This window comes from Parus major, chromosome 4, assembly GCF_001522545.3.
Source record: "Parus major isolate Abel chromosome 4, Parus_major1.1, whole genome shotgun sequence".
NCBI lineage: Eukaryota > Metazoa > Chordata > Aves > Passeriformes > Paridae > Parus > Parus major.
The window spans coordinates 40,638,167-40,644,496 of record NC_031771.1 but is presented as its reverse complement, the minus strand read 5'-3'; positions in this window follow the sequence as shown (position 1 = coordinate 40,644,496).

Here is a 6,330-nt window from a genome sequence, read left to right as displayed (position 1 = left end):
AATAGAATAGAATAGAATAGAATAGAATAGAATAGAATAGAATAGAATAGAATAGAATAGAATAGAATAGAATAGAATAGAATAGAATAGAATAGAGCAGAACCGAACAGAACAGAACAGAACAGAACAGGACTATTTCAGAGGGAAAAGATCTACAAAGATCATCTCATCCAACAACCTGACCACTTCAGGTCTGACCAGAAGATAAAGTATGTTGTTAATTGTGCTATCCCAATACCTCTTAAACACTGACAGGGTTGGGACATAGACCACCTCTCTAGAAAGACTATTCCAGTGTTTGAACACCTTCTTGGTGAAGAAATACTTCCTTATGTCCAGTCTAAACCTGCACTGGTGCAACTTTGAATCTTTGAGCCATTCCCATTCTGGATACCATTGGATACCAGAGAGAAGAGCTCAGCCCTTTTCCCTCCACCACATCCCTTCCTCAGGAAGCTGTAGAAAGCAATGAATTCACTCCTCAGCCTCCTTTTCTCCGAGCTTGACAAGTTCAAAATACTCAGCCTTTCCTCACAGCACAGCCCTTCCAGCCATTTCCAGCCATACAGCTTTGTTGCTCTTCTTTGGACCATCCCATTTTTCTTAAATTGTGGGGCCCAGAACTGCTAACAGTACTCCAGGTAAGGCTGCACTAGTGATGAGTACAGTGGGATGATCATCCCTATATTGTGCTTTTAAGGAGATTAAACTTTCTCAGACTATTTTTTTCATCACAGAATTTACTTGCCCTGACCCATTTCAGTGAAAAATACTGAAATAAGATATGCAGCATAAGGAATTCAATAGAGGTTATAGATAATCATAGAGGAAATTGGAAAAAAAGTGTGATGGATATAAATAGGGCAGATGCACATGTGTCAATCTGCTAAACTTATGTGCTGTTGTGTAAGCTCTCAGCATCCAAGAAATATTTCTATTCACCGATGGAAAAAGTAAACACTTGATTCACAATATCATTCTAACTTAAGAAAATACTACCACTCAGAATGGCTTTTTGATTTAATTACAGTCAGATCAGTGAAAAATAGATTGAAAAATCACAGGCATAGGTATAAAAGTTTTTTTGCTATGTTTACTCTCTGCAGTACAGAGAGTTATTGCTTAGGTTTAACTGATGATTATTTGATGAATCAATATTTCATCTAGACTGGTCTTGCATTTTATGGTGATAGGAATAATGAAGTTACAGCAATTGTAACATCTAATCACTGTGCATTTCATAGCATTGGGTCAAATATTAGTCATACTACTATGAGAGAGTAATGAGTATTAATAATTAAAACATAATATCACACTGTTCTACTTACATTCCTGCAAGAGGAGGAGGATCAGATCAGAGTCTGACTTGAAAAGAATAACCCAGCTGAAGCAGGAATGGCAAGAACTCTTCCTATTTGATGCCTTGCTTTCTGAAAGTAAATTGACATCAACTGATGTGATCTAAATCACATCCAGCTTGTATGTGGTCTCCATGGCTGACCAAGCCAGAATACTGTAAACTTCCTTGCTACAGTCTGCTTGGCAGAATAAAAGTAATTTCTGTGATTGCTTTCTGACATGCAAAATCATTCTCAGTACTGCAATCCCTTAGGTAAAAACTTTTATCCTGTCTGAGTCTTCAGTTCCAGCCTTAAAAGTAAGTATTTATACATATGTATCTACATCTGCTTATCAGAAAAACAAGATCTCCAACCTCCAGAATATGCAAATATTCAAATTAAATGCATTATTAAAACAAAATATTACATTAACAGTGTTTAATTTTATGGTTGATTAAAATTGATGAAACATTTAATCTTTGTAAAAGTCAGTGAGAGATATACTGTCACTTTCTCGAGTAAAGTAAACAACTGAAAATGTGAAATTTTCAATTGAATTTGGGATTTCCAAAGAAACACCCTTTTTTTGGACCATGGCAAGAAAACAGTGACTGATCAAACTATTCCACATGAATGTATATAGTTTAATGAAGATGAAGATATCCTTTAAATTAGAAATACTGATTTTTCTTGTGGCTGAAGTCTCCCTGGACCCCCATAACATCCTTTAAATGAAATGCCAATTAAAAAAATAATGTAACAAGGCAGTATTTTCATTGGCCATTTTATCATTATCACAATTGGGACATGTAAAGGTGAGAAGAGACAAGACACTGTTATTTAATCTGTGTAATGCCAGGGAAGTGCAAGTGGTGAAGACCTAGTTAATTATTGTATCATATTTTACATCTGGAAAATCCCTCTATCAACAGACCAGTAATGGAGCAAAGTGTAATCAACAGAAAATAAAAGTGGTTTTCTGCTTATGCACCAATCTGATAATTACTCCATGCACTTGAGATAAGATAGAATTTGAAATACTTTGAATGTTTAAAAAAAATGCAAATACTTCTCCTTAATATGATGCAGTGCTTGACTTAAGTCTATGAAACTGTTTAAAAGGTAAAAGATGTTGAACTGCACATGACCGATAAAAACCAATGGGAAACATTCAGATCATGCAATGATCAAAAGTACACCTTCTAAACCACAAAAAATGGTCCAAACCATGGGTTCTCAGAAGTCACAGTTAAAAGCAAAAGTGGAGGAATCTGTCTCTTTGGATACCCTGGTCTGCCTAAAATTATGATTTCTAGACACCTTCTAATGTTCTCAAACAAGTTTTGAATCTCATGGCTGATAATGGTTTGTGTGTAGTATTTCATGGTTTCAATTTCTCAGTGAGGATAATTAGAAGGAGAAGTGGAGTATTTAATTACCTTTCCCCCATCCCTTCATTCTCCTTGTTCTCATTACCCTCTTTGTTTCCTTATTCTCCTCTTCCTTTTTCTCACCTTCTTTTGGAAAAGAAATAAGCCAAGGAAGTGCATTTTTTTTTTGTTTTGCTCTGAAGCCAGAGAGGTTTGTGTTAATCCTAACGTCCCTTGGTAATAAGTTGCCAAGCCTGGGTGCTGCTGCTGAACAGGGCATCTTCATCTCCTACAGACTTCACCCTCATGATTGACAGCTTCATCTCTCCTGTAGTAGCTGTCAGGGCATAGCTTTGTTGCAAAATATACCAATAACCCCCAAACCACTAAGACAAATAAAACTGTACTTCATAGTATGTCTGAAGGTAGTACCTCAGATAGCTCTAGGTTAACACATATCCATGCAGAATAAAAACTGGTGCCTGCCCTTATAGCACATTTTTTCTGGAATATATATGATGGAAATAAATGGGAATCTTTTTTTGTGACTTTTTTTTTTTTTTTTTTTTTTAATCATTTAAATGCATCATTGTGAGCTGGAATAGATATCTATTTATATGGGCCAAATCCTTGACTAAGACTATGCTATTTTTACATCTTCATTTCCTGAGTGCTGCTGCACCTTCAAGCCAAAAACAGGAAACCTGTAAAACTAAGTCTAGTGTTCAGTTCTTAAATTCTCATTTTAGTCCCTAATGAAGAGCCACTTGGGGGTTTGTTTGAAACTTTGAGTAGGTGGAAATGTTATACTTTTTTGACTCAGAAGAATCCTTCAGGCATCCAAATTTGGGCATGAGCATCCTTCCTCAGAACATTTGTTTAGCTATGAATTTGTTTAGATGGTTTGGGGAAACTTAAAATTTCATCATAGAAATTGCTCCAGTTTATCACTAGGTAAAGTGATTAGGTATGACTAAGTAAGATTTAGTATCTGTTGTTTATTGACATGTTACAGCTAAAATAATTAGGACTGAACTGAGCAAACCTCCCATCCCAACTTTTACTACTGCAAATAGCTAAGGAAAATGCTTGATAAGCTCAATTTTTTATAAATTCTTATTTTTTCAAACAAATCAGCTCTTGTTGTTTTCAGGGCCATTTGTCTTTGCTTAAACATTTTTGTTGTGTTTTGTAACAGAAAATTTTTAATGCCCAATTCCCATTGCCACATCCCTTGCCATTTCAAACAATTATTTCAAGGCTCAGCTGCAGAGAACATTTTCTCCAGCAGCAGCAGCAGCAGCAGCAGCGGCAGTAGCAGCAGCAGCAGCAGCAGCAGCAGCACTGCTGATGCAGCCCTGATACCTCTCTGATTCTTCTGCAGGAGACTTTGCACACTTGTCTCTGTTTCTGTGCAAGAGGCTGCAACAACACATTGGATTTTTTTTTTTTCAGTTGGGACAATAAAATGGGGTCACTGACAGGTCATCACAATCTCCTTCCAGAGTCCCAGCCTTAGACTTACCCTCTTTGAATGGTAAAACTTTCTTTGTTCAGTAGGTAGGAAGGCTGTCTGCAAATAATAAAAAACCCTCAAAAATAAACAAAAAATGTTGTTTTTGCGCACTCTCAGACGTGACCCGTTTATTTGTGACTAGGTTTTCAATGATGCCCTGAGGAGCCGTGATGCCTGCGATTCACTGCCACCTGCAGGAGTCCAGTTAACCTGGAAGAGTCTCTACCTCCAGAGTTTTAACTCTTCAGAATGGCTTTCAGATTAATTTTGCACTGCTGTCAGAGAAGCTAGGCAGGAAGCTAGGTCTAAATAGAAATAAAGTTTTATGTGTGTGCATGTGTGTTTTTAAATCATGATTTATTAAAGAAACAGAGAATTGATATAAATAAAATATGACTTCCTATCTCAGCAAACCATGTTCACATTGCCTTACTACCTTTCATGAAATGTAAACACAGCTGGAATTTTTTATTTCTCCACTTTCTTAATTTTAAAATGGGCCTATTTATTTATTATTATAAATAATATTCATGGGATATATACTAAAAAGTAATATTTTATAAACTGTGGCATATTTTTGTTTACTTAGTGATTTTTAAATCCAATCAATTCTAGTGAGAGCTAAAGCTCTGTTGTCTTTTTGGACATTCAGATTTCAATATGAAACCTCTGTCTGCCTAATATTGTGAATAAATTTGTAGTGTTTTCTAAGATGATGACAGACAGTCCAATAAAAAATATTCCCTCAGCATCCTAGAGATATTGAAATTAGTGGGTCACATCTAAGAAAAAAACTGTATTCCTGTTTTCTCTGATATTTTTCCAATTAAATACAGTTTTTGTTCTGATGGTATAAGGTTGTGTATATACTACTAAAGTGCTTTTTAAAGAATATATTTACTTAGTAAATATTACTGAGCTCCAAGAGCAGTTTATAATTCAAATCATGGACTGGAGCCACACTGATTCTTAGTTTTAAAGTAAGATTTTAAACATACATTGTTAATTATTTAGCTCTATAGCCAACAGATAGGTTACGTGGGAAAGTGCAGATGCCTCCAGCCAAGCACACCGGAATGCAGCTCAGATGTGCTGTGCAATGATTTGGTCAAAATCCATCTGCAGTCTATACACCTCTTCAAATAAACCTTTTAAGTGGCACAGCATAAAAAGTCTGTCTCTGGCTTATCTCCCTTTTCACATGCAAGGTGCTGATGGGAAAGAAGGCAGAATTTAATTTTGATGCACACCTGTAGATTACCGTTTTGCCCTAGGTGTTGTCTGAGTTGCAGTTTGGGGCAGGTCCCGGAGTGTTGAAGGCTCTCCAAGGTGCTGCCACAGGCTTGGTCAGCCTGGTCCACCCACACATTCCTGTCTCCAGCACACAGCCCAGGGCACAGGAGGCCTTTCAGAAGCAGTGTGGAGCTACACAACTTGCAGGATTAAACCACACGGTCTCTAAGTTTGCAAAATTGAGCTCTGACTCATATAAGAGCAAATAGTCGCATCTCCCGCACTTCCTTTCTTCTGACTGCAGTAGATAAATCTGTTACAGGAACTAAGTGCTCAAATTGGATGGTGCATTTAGGCATTTTATCCATAAATAGTCAGCAAATGTAGCGCTGAAGAAGATACTTTTCAAGACTAAAAAGAGGTTATTTGATCTAAGACAGAAATAAAAAACACTCACCATTTTCTCACTAAAAAAACAAAACAAAACAAAACAAACAAAAAAAACCACCCTGTCTTGCAAAACAAAGATTGCATGAAAGTAAGATAGATATGTTTTGCTGTTACATTTTTTTTATAGAATTAATCAACAGTCCCTTTAAAAAATATTAATATTTTATTTTTAATTCCTCTGGCCAAATCTACCATAATATTTTATTTTAATTTAGAACTATATGGTCTGACAAATATTCATTTTGTCTATAAGAAGCAGAACTGTTTAAACATGACTATGACTATTGTGCTCATCATCATGACACCTAACTTTTGACTTGAGTGGAAAATTTGAAACAAATTGACAGAAACAACATTTTTAAGATTCAGTGAACTGAAATGTCTTGAAAGGATTTCTAAATTTGGATAATGAACATTCAGT